Below are 16523 nucleotides of genomic sequence, written 5' to 3'. Positions count from 1 at the left end.
TCTTCTCCCTGTTGGTACGGCTCCAACGGACCCCTTTGCTGCTGTTGTGGCTTGGCACAGACTCCATGCTTTGTTCCTTGACAGGATTCTGGTGGCAGTGTTTGTTAGTGGGCTCCCAGCCCACCTCAGCCTCAGCATGGTTACACCACCAGTGCAGATGGCTTTTCTTCCTCCGTCTCTTCAGGGGCTTCTCCACCACTTGTACTGCCAGTCCTCTGGCATCCTTCGTTCTCTGCTCCCTGTGCTCATGCTTTCGCCAACTCCGCCCCTCCTGGATATTGTGTCATCAGAGGCTTGCCTCAGCGCTGGATTCTCTTTCTCTCTCTGGGTACTTCGTCCTTTTATGTTCAGTGCATTGTTTGAGGCAAGGGGTGTGCCGTTCCTCCTTGTATTCGTAATATGCTCCACCATTGTCCAAAGTCAATGGGAAGGGTATTTCTCTGCTTGTTATAGTCAGTATAGCGATACTAGTATGTTTCTCAATTCCTATATAAGCAGATACTGAAGGGAGTTCCTTATGGGAATGGGAGTCCCATAGAGAGGGGTTCCTCCCAGTGAGGTCCCACTTTCCCAGACCCCTAGGGAGGGTCTTGCTTAGCGGCCTCACCTCCATAGCCTCAAAGGATGAGATTCCCCCTGGGGAGAAGGGACTAACTTTTCAGATGTATCCATCTCTCTTTCTCTCTCTTCTCTCTCTCTCTCTCTCTCTCTCTCTCTCTCTCTCTCTCTCTCTCTCTCTCTCTCTCTCTCTCTCTCTCTCTCTCTCTCTCTATATATATATATATATATATATATATATATATATATATATATATATATATATATATATATATATATATTTTGGCTGCAGAAACAAAAAAGGGACTGTATTTCCTTTACCATAGAGAATGTCAGCCTGTCTACTTAAGTAAACCATCAGAGTAGCCGTGTGATTGTATATGTGAGCAAGTGGCCAGTGGGCTACGAAATGTGTAATCTCTTTTAATCCTGTGACCCGAATAAACTGGAATTGGTCCATGAAAATTCTCTCTGGCTGATGGAGGTCTGATTTTTTTACATTGTTGTGAACTTCTACGAGTGCAATCCTCAAGTGCTTTAGTTTGTGCTGCTGTTTTTGCCTATATATATATATATATATATATGTTTCAAATCATGAAGAGTGCAATCCAGCGGGATTCTGTTCCAATTATTTGTTTATGCCTCAGCAAATATATCACTCTTTTCATTGCCACTATTCAGACTAATTTTAGTGCAAGCAAGAGAAGTAGCCATCTAAAAAGGTAAAGGACAAAAGTAAGACTGTACTCTTCCAACAGGGAAACTCAAAAGCAAGAGCCCCTGTCTCGTGCTGTTTTTATAGCCCGTTCTTAATGTCATTTATTCCACCAAAAGCAGGAGCCCCTGAACACCTGGCTCCCTGTCGATTTAGTCTTCCTCTGGTAGATTTGCCTGGCTTTCCTCTCTGTGTGGGTACATCTTTCATAATCAGTGAATGTCCTTAAATGTAACTAGGATGTAAAGATGTGTTGATTCTTAGAATAAAGTCTTAAATCCTTAAGTTCATCTTTAATGATCAAGGATATGAAGCCGAAAACGGGACATGTCACCTGGGGCAGAACCAGCCGTAGATTGTACGGATTCTAACCATAGGTTTTGGGAATCTGGAATGTGGAGCAACAGGTTATTTCAAGAATTGCATTTCCTGGTTAGTCTACAATGTGCATGTTTATTGGTATCAAAGAGAGATTTACCCAATAGGAAGTCCAAATAAAGTAGCCAAGCCTACTTAGCCCTTTCACAGTCCATAGGCAATATATATATATATATGTCCTAGTTTCCTAAGGAAAACATTAATTGACACCACAGCATTGAGTGGGTTAAAACACATTTGATGACTTGGATGCAGTCAAAGAAACTGGTAGTGTTTCCCAATATTACCACTTTTACCTTGCTGTTTAAAGTATACCTCAAATAGTGCATTTCACCTACTTTGCCGACAAAGATAGTGGTTCATAAATAATTTGAAGACTAACGTTATATGAAGTGGTTTTATAGAGCCCTCTTCTGCCATGCTTGTTGGTCTCGCTCTGCAAGGCTCTGAAGGAAAAGATACAAGGGGATTGCTAGTGTTGTAGCAGGGGATGTATTTGCAAAATCTATCATATTGATGGAGGCAAGTCGGAAGTACCTGGGTCTGGAGTGACATTCTGCTTGTATGGGTTCGGTTGGAAGCATGTTGGAAGCGTGTTATCCTGGCAAGAGCCAGGATCTCATAGACTGCATCACTTTGGGTCCAGAGTACCATGGATTTGAGGGAATATGATGAGGCGAGTTTAGTAATAGCCTGATTAGTGTTGATGTGCTAATGGCAAGGCCTGAGGCAGACATCTTTGGGTGCATGTATGTGTGTTTGTGTGTGTCTTGTTGTAAGTCAGAACCAGGAGACTAACAAGGTAGCATTTTGGTTTAGTAATTTTTTCTGGAAACCTGTCCTTACCTGGTTTCTATCCCTACCACTATAAATGAAAAAGAGTCTAACTCTAACACAGGTACAATAAAATTCTTTGCCTAAACAAATGAAATGATAGCTGGTTTCAGACCACACTGCAGTAGGTCAGGAGAAGGAGGTGGACAAAAAGGGGCATTTCACCCGTTATTTTATTCAAATAATAACCAAAAGGCCTATCTATCCCTGCCAAAAGGGGGTTTTCCCTGCTTAACTGAAATCTAACTAGGGTGCTTGTCATCAGTGATGTAGTTCAAATCAAAATAGTCTGTCCTCTGTCCAAAACCTACCCTATGCTGACCCTACCACTAAATGTTGTATCAACCAACAAAAACAAACAAAAGGGGCTCGAGGAGAAGGACTCCCTTGACCTGAAAAGGCCTTCTCAGCATTATTAGTTTATCTTTACATAGTTCCTTGTGATGTAGTTAATCAGTTCCTTTTTTCCTCAAGGAGACTCTTCCACCTTATCTCAGGTATCCTCTGTCTTGATTTGTTTCCCTACTCGAAGGTCTTAGCCTCTAGTCCTTTGGATTTCTTTTGTCTCAATATCTTTCTCACTTGTACTTGTTTCAAAGTCTCTCATTCTGCAGAGACTAGTGTCCCCGATCCCTTGTACTACTTTATCTTCCAAGCCCTTCCACTTATGCGAACCACCATGTAGGTTCTTCAGTTCCTCTTTGCTGATGTCTTGATCTCCCCAACCACTGACACAAGTATTGCCAGTTTTTTGACTGTCTTCGATATCTTTACTGCTTTTGTAATCACTGGGACGAGTTTGAGGAGTTCCTCTGGCTTCGATAAATACTCTGCTGCTTTCACACTGATTGGGATGTGTATGATGAGTTCCTTGGTACTCGTTATATGTTCTGCTTCTTGCACAGTTACTGGGAAGAGTATGATGATCTCTCTGTACTCCTTATATACTTTGTTGCTTTTACTGATACTAGTATAATGAGTCTCTCAGTATTAGTTACACTGTTTACTGTTTTTACCGTTACTGAGACGAGTATGATGAGTCTCTTGGTATTTGTTACATTTGTTACTACTGTTATAGTTACTGGGATGAGTATGATGACTCTCTCGGTATTCATGGTACTTTCTGTTGTTTAGCACCTGCCAGTGGCCCCTCCCAGGTCTCCCACCATTCCCGTTACCTCTAGCTTGTCGGGTTGGCGTCACTGGTTCGTCCTGTGGGGTCGTGATCACACCATCTCGATAAAGGCTTCCAGCACCTCCCCCTCCTTCTCTGCTTCGGTCTTTGCGGCTCTGCAGAGTATTCTGCTGGATGGTCTTGCATTGTTGTTGGACCTTGCGGTCCACCTCTGTGACGTCACAAACAGGAGCCGGCTCCCTGACAGCTTCTGAACTGCTGGAGTCCCCCTTCTTTCGAGCACCTCCCGCGATGCCCTGGCTTCTCCCTCCCAGGTTGTTACAAGCCGGGCTTCACCTGCTTAGTGAATACGTCTCCCTAATGCAAGTCCTTCTTTGCTTTTTATGTATGCATCTGTGCGGGGTCCTCACCAGATGAGGATCTTTGTCCATCTCTTTTTCTGGGGTATCCTTTCTTACTCCATAGTTCTCACTCTTCACTGTATTCTCAATTTGCCATGGAGGAGTGATCAGCATTACTCTGGCACTCTTTTTGTTCTCAGTGGATATGTGCTGGATTGTAATACTGAAAGTTGTATTACAATAGCAGATAGTAGTTTGTTCAGGATGTGTTTTCTGAGGCTGTGATGGTCTGTGGAGTTCATGGGAAAGTGGAACAGGAAGTTCCTTCACCGAACGGGAGTACTTGTCCTCAAGAGAGGAGTCTCTCCCCGTGAGATTCCGCTGACCAACACCCCTAGCGGGAATAATTGCGTAGTGGGCTCAAATCCCTAGCCTCACAGGGAAGAGATCCCCTCTGGGGAGAAGTGACGAGATCCCATGAATTGTCACATGCCTCTTTGTCAGAAAAAGCAGTTAATGCCCCATTGCACAATTCAAAATAAAGACAATTGTCTCTTCCACTTTCCCACCCTCGGGTTGAATATCAGTCTTTTGTTCATCTCTTTTTTCCCTGGTTTACCAGGGTTCTTGTCTCCGTCTGTGGTCTTCTACCAGCCGTGGGAATCCCTCCTGACTCATAAGTCCACAGCAGGGCCTCTCCTTGCGCTCCCCACCAAGGGCTCTTCTGTTATTTGTGCCAGTTAGTTGCCTCCTGGTTTTCACCCCACCATTGATCTCTGGTTTCATACCTATGGTTGCTGTTACCTTCCCTTTGGGTCAGGTTTCTATTACCCAACCTTGGGGTATGGTTACTGTTACCCCACCTTGGAGTCTAGTTTCTGCCCCCTTACCTTTGGGTTTGGTTGCTCTTACCCTGCCATTGGGTCTCATTTGGCCTTTCCGCCCTCCTCCTGCATCCCTGGAGCAACCACGTACATTCCGTTTCTGGATGGTGCTCCTCCTGGCAGATGTTACAGTATGCCAACGCTGCTTCTCTCTCTTGACCTCTACCCGGTCTTCCCCATCTAGCAGAGCTGTTGCTCCCTTACCACTGTCATTGTGCTTTGGTTTCGCTTCCTCAACACAAGCCTCCTCTGCTTCGTGTGCGGTTGTCGGTTCGATGTCCTTTTTTTTGTTTTACATCTATGTTCAACATTTCTAATTGAAATATTTCTGGAAGGTCTCCAGACATACATAAGTCAATTTGGGCGGTCTCAGACATTGACAACATATTCCGAGTCACACGTTAAGATAATAGGTTTTACAAATAGAACAAGTCAGGCATTTATAGCAAGGTTTCTGATGAGCTGTAACTTTTTTTTTTGTTTTTGGTTGGGTAGTGCTCTTGACAAGGCAATCACTCATTATCTTACACCATTGCAACCCACATATTACAACGCCTTTCATAAATGGGATGAGTACGTTTCTGATTTTTGAATTTGCTTCTATTTAAACATGATGTATATAGCCCTTCTGTATTGTGTACTTAAGGTGCTGGCAAAAAGGTTTCTGTTACTAGTGCTACGCTCTGATGTTTATGTTTGTTAATTTGTACTGCGCTCCCAGTACCCAACGGCTTAAGGGCACAAAAAAAAAAAACAATATAACATATAAGGATTTCCTCGTCACAGAAACCATTCAGAAGTGGATTTAAAACTGAAGTGCCTCAAGAAAAAGAAAACAAAACTTGAATAAACACAGGTCACATTAAGCCACTACTTAATTGTATAAGAAATATAGATGTAGGTTTTAAAATACAAAATGACTGAACTTAGTCAAAACCCAGAGTTTTGCAGGAATGTATACTCCTGCCAAGAAAGGACCTCATTATGTGTGAGTGGTTGATGTAAAAAACCTGTGGTATTTGGAATATCGTACTGTGTAAAATACCACCTCATTGTGAATTGGCATCCCATAGGATATTGACTATACGGGTACATGGAAACTGTTGCATAGCGTAAATAACCCCTTTTGTATAACTGTGGAATAGGTTCTACAAGCCACACTATGCGTACTCCCCACCAGGCACTGGCGTGTGATATTTCACTCTCGGCGAGTAAGAAATGGCGCATGTGCATGTGGACAGTGGGCATTCATGACAAAGGCCCTGGCTAGGAGCTTGCAATTAAACGCTTTACCAGTGGCATGCTATTGATACCTCATGTGATTCCCACCTCATGATTATGTGGTCTTTTAAAAATATGAGGAATTTAGACTAGCAAATGTTTTTACTGTTACAACCATAATGAGGCTCTAAATACACTTGATGTTACCCTACTTGTGATTGAGGCGATTGAAATAGCTTGTCAGCTTCGACCGTTCTGCTTTCCATAATGATTTCTTGAATTCTGAAAATATTTATGGTACAAATCTGGTGATTAGATTGTGACTTATCTACGTAAAGAACCATTTCCCATTGTGTGTTTTCTTTCTGCCTGAGGTATTCAGTCCGTAGCATACGTCCCTATTCTGCTTTCTCAGATTTATTCCAAACAAGGTACATTTCCGCCGTTTTAGCCAATGCATTGACGATCCCTCACCCTCATTGCTAGTGAGCTTCTGTGATTTCTTGGTGTCCTTTCCTGTATATAGATTTACACCAACTTCTTGCATTTCTGCTCTAATGAACATTGCTTCACTGAAGTAATTTGTTTACTAACTACAGCTTCTTTTCTTGCAATAATCTGTAGCTCCAATAGACCTCCCACAAAGCCCACGGTACCCCTACTGACTCTTTAGGGCTCTGCTTGATTGTAGCTATTATGAAAACACATCTGACAATCTGCTTTTGCCCATGAATGCTTGGCTCACCAAATATATATCTTCAGCACTGGTGTCATGATATGAAATCCCTCCACCAGGATATAGCAATCGTGTATACTATCCAAGAAGGTCGTTGAGATACACTTGGAAAACGATTCTTATGAACATCACATGCACACATGATGAGGAAAGTAAGTTGTCTGCCCATCCGATTTAGTAATAACTAGGCTGTATCAGTGTTTTATCTGAAAATATTTTTCAATTTACTTCTCTATCCCTGTATGTGGCCTCATTGGATTCCCATGGATGATTAATGGGTTCATACAAATCTACGAAAAATGGAATAGGATTGGCACCACTAATGTATATTCTGTCTATAATTGTGATAACTTCTCATATAGTCAAAGGAGGTTTGCCTGGCATTTTGGTGCTGGACTCCCCTTGTGGGCGGAACAAAGACTCGTATGTAAATGGATATTCCTCCTTTGTGAAAAGTACAGTGAGCAAAAAGTGATGGCTGCGGACTCTCAAAGTGGGAAAAAACCAAGAACAGGTTATCATGCCATGTTCTATCTACAAGGGGCACCTGCTACCTTTTTTTGTATTGTCAGATTATACATAACACTCACACTACTCTGATCAAAACAATTGCATCATCCTCCACTGGTCAAAAAGAATGCACCTTGCCCCTCTGATATCAACTCAGACATTCTTTTGAGTGCTTGGTTTGAGAAAACAAACGCATACATTTAATATGTAATAAAAGTCCTATTTCAAAACGTACATGCATGCAAAAAAGGGAAGACCATACACGTGTTAAGACGCTTTCTACCGACAAAACTACCGAATGCAATAATGGAATAATAAAAGGCAATAAAATGGACACGAAGAAATGTTCAAAACAATTGACACAAACCAAAACATATTGCCTGAGAAACAAATCCCACACTAACACACGTTCTATCATTTCACCCTCAAAACAGTACATAATGACACCAGGTATGCAATATACATTCACCAAAACAATGATAAAATCACCTCTAAAAATACACCTAACAAATTCACACATTCAGTAGACACATAATCCAACCCTGGATAAATACATCTAACCATTACACCTGCAATTGAAACAACTCGACACATACACAACTCTGCCAACTCTGGTAGGTCTCATCACATTCTTTCACTTTGGCTTTTTTTTTATACTGCTAAAAAATCCAACCACTCATCTGATTGCAAACAATGCATTGTCAAAATAGGAAACACAAACTATGGTCATTGGTGACAGTGTTAACCAACACTATATCAATGTATCATCAAATGTCTGACCCTGTTCACAGATTGGTGTATAAATTGCATGTACTAAGATCATATACAAAATGTTGCACGCAAACCTGCAAACGAAAAAGCCAATCAGTGAGAAAAATAGTATGCGCATCATTATTACCATTAATCCAATCACATTTGGCACATTCTAAAAGAAAAAAAATGGAAATCGGTGGGGAAAATGTGTTATCCAGACAATACAATACATTCTAAAATGACACAAAAGAAACAATTGAAATAAATCAAAATAATGTACATCTTAGAGGGCATGCCCTCAAAACGAGCACCCAGAAACACGCCTTATATTCTTGGACCTTAAAATATGCACCCATGATTACCTTAAAATATGCACCCATGATTATTCAAAAATCTCTAAGTCACAATAACAGATGCTTTTCCTAACATTTTCATACCACACTTTGCACCGAACATCTAACATTATCATGCTAGGTACAAACAAGCACATAAACAACATCAGTATAAAAACTACAAAACATACTCTTAGCAAAATACCACATTCACAAGTTAACAACAAACCCAAAAAGAGGGCGAGGTAAGTTTTCATCAATGTTGGATTTAACGAAAAGAAAGATTGTAAGTGCTTCAAGATATGTAAAGCTATAAGTTTGCGTTTGTTAAGAAATGTCCAGAATGGTTTTGTGCGTCTTTGTGGTAAAATGTGGTTTGAAGCACAAATGGATATTTTGAACCCTCACGAAAGGAAATACTCTATTGTGGCTTAAATGAAACCACCCGCCCCATGAACACAAAGCAGCAACATACCTTTCTGATATTAAGGTCCTTTCATTTTAAAGCCTCTGAGATTATCATAATATTGATTATTTGATAAATAAAATGTTGTGAGCACATTTTCATTTGAATGTAATGAGTTTGTAAATAATGAAACTTGTTGCCTTGTAAAGAACTTTATTTCAAATATTGAAACCAGTGCTGTAAGCTGGTATGTTAGAGCTGCTTACATTTTGTATACATCCATTCTGTGTAGTTTTAGCTGCATTTAGAATTTTGGCAGATGCTCACAATAGCTGCTTACAGGAATATTCAAATGGCAATGCCATTCCTTAACCTTGTCATCGACAGCACCATTGTTCTTTTGTTCCAGATCTCACTATGCACATTTTGATGACATTTTGGTTAGGAAAACCTTCAGTCATCCCATGCTTCGCATTTGATATTTAGGAGTTGCGAGTTACAAATCATGCATGTACCAGAATTGATGTATGGACTGAATGATCAATCATGAAAACGTTGTCCATTTACTTTGTGGCTATGTATTCTCGCCTGCCAAGTTAAGGAATTTGCAGTTCGGTCCTGTTCTCTTAGTAATTATGCTAAGTTAGGTGTTGTAAGTTCTCTTTCTTTGAGGATATTGGCAGGGTACAGCAAAGTCTACCGAAATCTCCAATTTGAATTCTGGAGATCTGGAGCAAAGGAACGGTATTGCTGTCGATGCCAGGGTTAATGAATGACATTGCCATTTGAATATTCCCCTTTGGGAGTAGGGCAGTGAGCACAGTACACAATTCCAACCTGCCTAGGGGACAGGGCCAGCAGGATACCACTGCGGGTGACTCCCCCCCTCCCCCATTTGAGAACAAAGAATGGCCCCCGGGCCTGATGGTTTGCGCGTTATAAATAAACAAATACAAATCACACCTCCCCTTATGTCAAAAATCCCCCAAGTGTTTTGGTTATATGGGAGTTGAACAGGGCAATCACATAAAGGGCTCCTTTAAAGTGTATGGGCCTCATTAGAACCCTGGCGGTCCCGTAATGAACGGCAACGTTCATTACGAGCTACCCTATTACGAGGACTGCTGCGGGTCCCGCTAAGGAACACCTGGTCAGACCAGGCGTACTTAGCGGGTCCTGCTATCAGTACAGGATGCTAACAATGGGCCCGTCATTAACAGGCCCGTTGTGAACATCCTCCCCATTCCCATTGAGCCCTATAGGGCTCAATGGGAATGGAGATTCATTTTTACCAGGTCCATGAAAAGGGCAATTACTGGGTTCGCCAAGGTCGGCATGACCCGGTTATTGCCCTTTTCTTGGACCCGGTAAGAAATCATTACCGGCGACAGCCGTGCCCTTAATAAGGGCAGGGCTACCGCCAGGGTCGTAATGAGGCCCCATGACTTGGTTTCTGACCTGTTTTCGTTGCCACCTCTTTCTGCAAACCAGGACCAATGGAGTCGCTGCTTCCATTGCAGGGAGGGAGTAAAATACAGCAGAATGCCATTCAAGGAGGCGAGAATCAGGCGGACAGCAGGAAACGCCACCTTGCACAGATATGCAACAGAATGAGGCGCTCCCGGAAAGTAGGAGCTGACTGGAGTCCTGCAGCAGCCCACAGACCGTTGTTGCTTTAGAGAAGCTGAGACTCCTGAACAGGGAACTGTGGGAGCACAAAGCAGAACCGGCCGAAAGAAGATGCGCCAACACCATACCTCTCTGATGCCGAAGCTTAGCGGCAGAAGCGTTAACGCGGGATAGGTAGACCAGATGAACCAAAGCAAAGGCAAGAACATTGACCCTCAGGGGCCCGAGTCACCCTCTACTATGGAGTAGTCCTGCTGTCAGTCAGGCACATGGCAGTATCTCCGAGGAGCAGTTGGAGGGTGGTGAGGCTGCAACCAAGCACGCAATGGGTTGAAAATACAAATTCCCCAGGAAGAGGCAATTTACCAGACTGGGCAGAGCAAGCCTGAAGCCCAGATATGGCTAACAATCCGAACACCCCAAGAGGGTAAGTGAAGCAACTGCCCCAATTGGGCTGAGCAGTCCTGAAGCCCAGAATGGGCTGAAAATACGAATACCCACGAGATGGTGACGAAAGCCAGCAACCAGATTGGGGTGAGTAGGCATGAAGCGCACGCAGGGCTAAGATCTGAATACCAGAGAAGGGGATGAAACAAGCAACTGACCAGATTGGGCGGGCCAGACCCAAAGTCCACACAGGGCTAACAAACCAAACTCTTTCCCTCTTTCCCTTCTCTCTTTCTCTCTTGGGTAGTTGGTAGTTTAGCATAGGTTCTGACAAGAGGAGTGGCTTTATTTTGTGACATCATGACAGGCACCCATTTTTTGGTTTTCTAGTGTAGGGAATCCATCATAGCCATCATCCAAAAGCCTCCAGATGATTTTAGCCTTGTTCCACCATTTTCGTATGTTGCGCACTGTGCCTTTCATCCAAAAGCCTCTATTTGCGCTTATGCGCGCAGCATGCATCATGTTAAAAAAAAATCGAACCTAGATGAGCCTAACGCTATGCTGCCTCTCTCGCTACATCCATCTCTGATTGAATGCCTAATGTTATACTTGGACGCCTTGAAATACTGCTATATACACCCACCATTCGTCGCCTCCCTGAATGCTGTAGAACCTGCAAAATATAGCATGCCTGTGCCAGCTGGCCCACTAGTGATGCAACGTACCTGATAGTAATGCAACCTACCCAATTTAAAGCAACTTACCTAATTTGACCACATGCCTGATTATACCTGCAACTTACCTGATCTGACCCATTCCCTGTGTGCTTGCTGCAGCCCCTGTAACTTGAGGTGCGTGTCTGCCATTTAGCCCACCTGTAATGCATCCACCTGATTCGACCATGTAGCACGCGCTGCCCACTTGCCTAATTGTCCCTGTAACTTACCTGATTTGACCCATTGCCTGTGCGGCTGCTGCAGCCCCTGTAACATGAGGTGCATCTCTCCCAATTAGCCCACCTGTAATGTATCCACCTGATTCGACCTTGTAGCCTTGCGCTGCCCACTTGCCGGATTATACCTGACTTGTCCCATTGCCTGTGTGCCTGCCACAGCCCTTGTAACCTGAGGTGCTAGGAAGCCCACCTGGAATGCATCCACCTGATTCGACTATGTAGCCTGCGCTGCCCACTTTCCTGATTATTCCTATAACTTACCCGATTTGACCCACTGCCTGTGTGCTTGCTGCAGCCCCTGTAACATGAGGTGCATCTCTCCCAATTAGCCCACCTGTAATGTATCCACCTGATTCGACCTTGTAGCCTTGCGCTGCCCACTTGCCTGATTATACCTGGCTTGTCCCATTGCCTGTGTGCCCGCCACAGCCCTTGTAACCTGAGGTGCTAGGAAGCCCACCTGGAATGCATCCACCTGATTCGACTATGTAGCCTGCAATGCCCACTTGCCTGATTATTCCCATAACTTACCCGATTTGACCCACTGCCTGTGTGCTTGCTGCAGCCCCTGTAACACGAGGTGTGTCCCTAAGAGCGGCCCTACCTACAATGTAATCGTTCCAGCACTGTGCACTGTAACCACGTCTGTAACCATTGTTCATAAGCATTCACTGTAACCACTTTCCTAGTACAAGTGCCTAGATGCCCTTGTGCGTGGTGCGCTATATGTGTGTCTAAATAAATACATAAATAAATAGAAGCAGGGATCAGAGGAGGTTTTTTAAATGTGTTTAATAAAGCACACTCTTGATATGTCCTCTGGTCCGTCTGCTGTGTCTGATTTACCACAGGCCCCAGTTCCAAGGGTGTATGGGAAGCTGCAGAATCATTGGATGACGACTCCATTCCCTCAAGCTTGAGCGTCAACACTCTCCTGTTCTTAGCTGCGAGTGCCTTGGGGATGGTCATCTGATCTGAATCCGAAAAAGGAGACGCCATTCTAGGAATGACCCTCATTTTGTGTCAGATACCCTGCTCCCCATTTCTGGTCTATGTGAGTCCAGTCCTCCGTCAGTTAAGCATGCACCCACTGCAGAGCGCACAATTCTCTCCATCTGTTAGTGTGTGCTGTGATTCCACACTGAGATCCCCTAGTAATAAGGTGGTTCTTGGATCTACAACCTCTCTGTTTTACAGTAGAACATCACACTGGTCAACAACAGGGGAATGTTGACTTCTTAAGCCAGTTCCCTATCAGTAAAGAATGGGAAGCCATGAAAATAAGGGGTGGGGTATGTGACGAATTAAGGGAATTCGTGCTATCTACCCAAGGAGGAGCCACCCTGTCCCGTGAGGCTAGGGAGGTGAGCCTGCTCCTCAATACCCTCGCTAGTGGTCGAGGCAAGTGGGACAGCGGGAAAGACTCCCCCTTGGGGACAAGGACTCCCACTTATGTGAGGAACTTCCTGATGCCCTAAAAGTGATGACCTACATGTATTGGTATAACATAACGAACATTATTCCATAAAGCTGAAGTGAACTTATGCTATCCACAGCAGGAAACTAAGACTATCCCTTTAAACCAGTCCATCAATGGACTGTGCCGAGGATGTTGAAAATGGCGAGAGATTGAGAGATGGCGAGAGAGGACGAGAAGGCCGAAAGCAGAGAGAACCAGGAAAAGCCCCCTGTGTGTAGCAGAGATGAAGGAGGTGGAGCTTTTGCAGAAGGCAGAGCTGCGTGAGCCAGTTGAGCTCCGACGCAGAGACAAAGAAGCTGGGAGACCAATGTATGAGAACGAGTGTTATGTTGGTGACGTGACTACAGAGCAGCGGTGGGTGTCAGCCCGCCAGCAGACAGCGCTGATACCACTGACAAGAGAAACCGACTCCCAAAATGAGATACAGGGCAAGTTCGATTCGGAAGAACGAAACGCATGAAACAACTGAGCTGCAGAGCCTAGAAGAAGCAGAAAGTGAGTCCAAGACCTTCCCTGTACTAATGACGTTACCCCTTGAAATAGAAGGCAATACTGGGAAGGGGAATACTATACAGTTAACAGGGACTCATTATAACTCGAACAAAACTTGTCCCAGTGCTAATGAGAAAAGTATTGGAAGTAAGCCGAAGAATAAGACCTATGTCTGTGAAAGGCAGAACTATATAAAATACACAAATTGGGGGAGGAGTAGAGTTGACATTTTCTTGCCTTGGGAGAAAGGAAAAGTCAATCCATCCAGGTCCCAGAGATGAGAAAGAGAACAAAGGCTCCACAATACCCTTGGTGTCTCAGAACGGGCACTAGACTGGCTGACATCCTTCCCTACAGACCGCTCTTTGCAAGTCATCCTGGGCACCTTCTCCTCTCCTACTTCCTCCCCCACTTGTGGTGTCCCTGAAGGTTCTATCCTCTCATCTTGGCTCTTGAACATCAGTCTCATCTCCTCCTTCTCCAACTTCCAGTATTATGCAGATGACACACAGCTTTTTTTAAAACTTCCTGCTGACCCTCTTTCACCCTTGAACCTAGAAAAGTTAGTACTGCTACTGACCAGGTGTGTCCCCAAATGTTGTCAATAAATGCAACAAATGTATCATAATGATGGGAATCCTGGTATTGGTGGTACTCTTGGGAAAACCTCTAAATTACTACTCCATGGGGATGTCCAGAAAGAAAGTAAGGATTAAGCAAAGAAGATCACATACAACCCATGATGGTGAATAAACGTGGTTTGTATTAAAATGAAACACATTCAATTAAAATAAAAAACATTCAGACATGAACAGGAAAACATTTCTAAATAATTTGTGTGTGGAAAACTAAAATAATCAAACCATAAATGGATAAAGAAATCACAGTTTAGCTTTCATACAAAGATCAGTGCTAAGTCATTGATCATGTAGCACACTTATGAAGTCATAAAGGCTATGCTTAAGTGCAAAAGGTGGGTGTAGGGTGCTACCTGTACACCGTATTCAACACAACATCTAAATTTTTCGATGTTGTTGCTTGCAGGTGCCGTATTAAACACAATATCTACATTTTTCGATGATATTACAGGTGCCAACGTGGCAGGGGGACCGTAGTCTTGGTTTCAAATATAGGTCTGGTAATAAATAGTCCATAGACCCAAAAACATCCTTATTGATACGAATAACCCCCTTGCGTATGGTACAGGTTTCGGCGGCGGAAATGTCCAGCTCCACTTGCATCAGCCGGAACAGTATTACTTTGAATGAACCGCCTTCATCAGGGCAAATAAGGGCCCCTGTGGTAAACAATCAAAACACAAGAAAACAGTAATAAATAGGGTGTTCCTGTGTGTGAGCTCCTTAGTTCTTTCTGGACATCACTAGGATTGGTAGTACCCATAATTGAATTAAGTAAAAGTGGGAACCGTGTGGGTGGTTCTATTGGAAACATTAAATGCAAGAATAAAGGGCACAGGAAATGTAGTAGCAAGGAAATCAACACGTGGTGATAGAGTTGGTAAGTGGTGGTGGGAAAGAAAGAACCTTACTCACCACTAAGACCGTGTTATGAATCTTGCTTGTGAGGCAGGCTTCCAGGCCAGGTCGAACCGGTTAATCAGCATTGCTGTTACACTGGATGTGGGAGAGCCGAAGTCAGTCTCCGGACTAGAGTAGCCAAAAGGGCGGCTTGCTCTGAAAGTGGAGGCAAACAAGGGGGAGTCAAAGTTGGGTGCCCTCACACAGTGTGTGAGAAAAAGTCACAGTTTGAGTGAAAACTGACTTAAAAAAAGGGGGGGGAAGAGCCATAAGTAAAGTAGAGGCCCCCGTTCGTATTGAAGCTTGAGTATGGTGCTATATCTACCGGCCTGCTAATTGCCGGAAAAGAGAGAAAAAGAAATGACTCAGGACACTAGGATCCCATGAATGTACCTGTGCTGTTAGGTGGGTGGCTCTTGGGTGGCGGGTATTGGTCGCGGAGTACATCGGAATGGAGCCAACTGGTACAGAAGACCGGAGCGTGGTTCTGGCGGCTGGGCGAGGGAATCCCGTTCCTTCTAATGTGTGAAACAAAAGGACGATGTGAATGGGACAAATCAATCCCCAGTTACTGCGGCTCAGGTGGATGAGCGGGTGCGCATAGTGGGGTTTAGGCAAACGAAAAACCGCATTACCTGAGATGAATTGCAGGAGGCACTGTCCTAGTGGTGCTGCCGGAGCGATAGTGTGTCCATGCAGAACTCGTCCGCTGGACTGCAGCGAGTGTCTAGCAGGCAGCGACAGCTGCGGCCGAGAACAGTCTCACTGTGGAGGGTGTGTAGAACGGCTGGCCAATGAGCGCGGGCTACGTGGCGGGGCCGGGTTGACTGAAACTCCGGCAAGCATCATTCTGGAGGGTGTGTGGGCAGGCTAGCCAATCAAGGTGTGCTGCATGGCAAAACCGGGTTGGTCACAGCCCGCGGAATGCGGAACCAAAATGTTAAGTTGCAACGCATGGATGGGGGCGGAGTCCTCCAAACGTGCAGAGCTCTGCAGGATGTATGTTGAAAGAGCCGAAATTACGGCAGAGGGTGAAGTTGAACTGTGGGTGGTTCTTGTCCATTATACAGGTGTGGCCAGCACAAGCCGGGCCGCGAACCCAATGCCGTCGCATCGGGGTTCCATCTCTAGAGTGGAACTCCCGTAGGTAAGTACAGAGGTCCCGTAGTTAGGTGTGCAGGCTGACTGGTGGTGGCATCGCGCAGAGTTTCCAGCAGAACAATCAGAGCTGGAGGG

General features: G+C 44.3%; 1 protein-coding gene across 6 annotated transcripts in view; it reads left to right on the top strand.

Moving 5' to 3' along the window:
* PLCH1 (phospholipase C eta 1) overlaps positions 1-16523 on the top strand; it is a 1334702-nt gene that overhangs the window by 706504 nt on the left and 611675 nt on the right. The gene's annotated exons all lie outside the window — the stretch shown is intronic.

The sequence above is a fragment of the Ambystoma mexicanum genome, chromosome 10 (assembly GCF_040938575.1).
Source record: "Ambystoma mexicanum isolate Mex_15411 chromosome 10, UKY_AmexF1_1, whole genome shotgun sequence".
NCBI lineage: Eukaryota > Metazoa > Chordata > Amphibia > Caudata > Ambystomatidae > Ambystoma > Ambystoma mexicanum.
The sequence above is the reverse complement of the archived record's forward strand: the minus strand, read 5'-3'. Positions and strand labels throughout refer to the sequence as shown.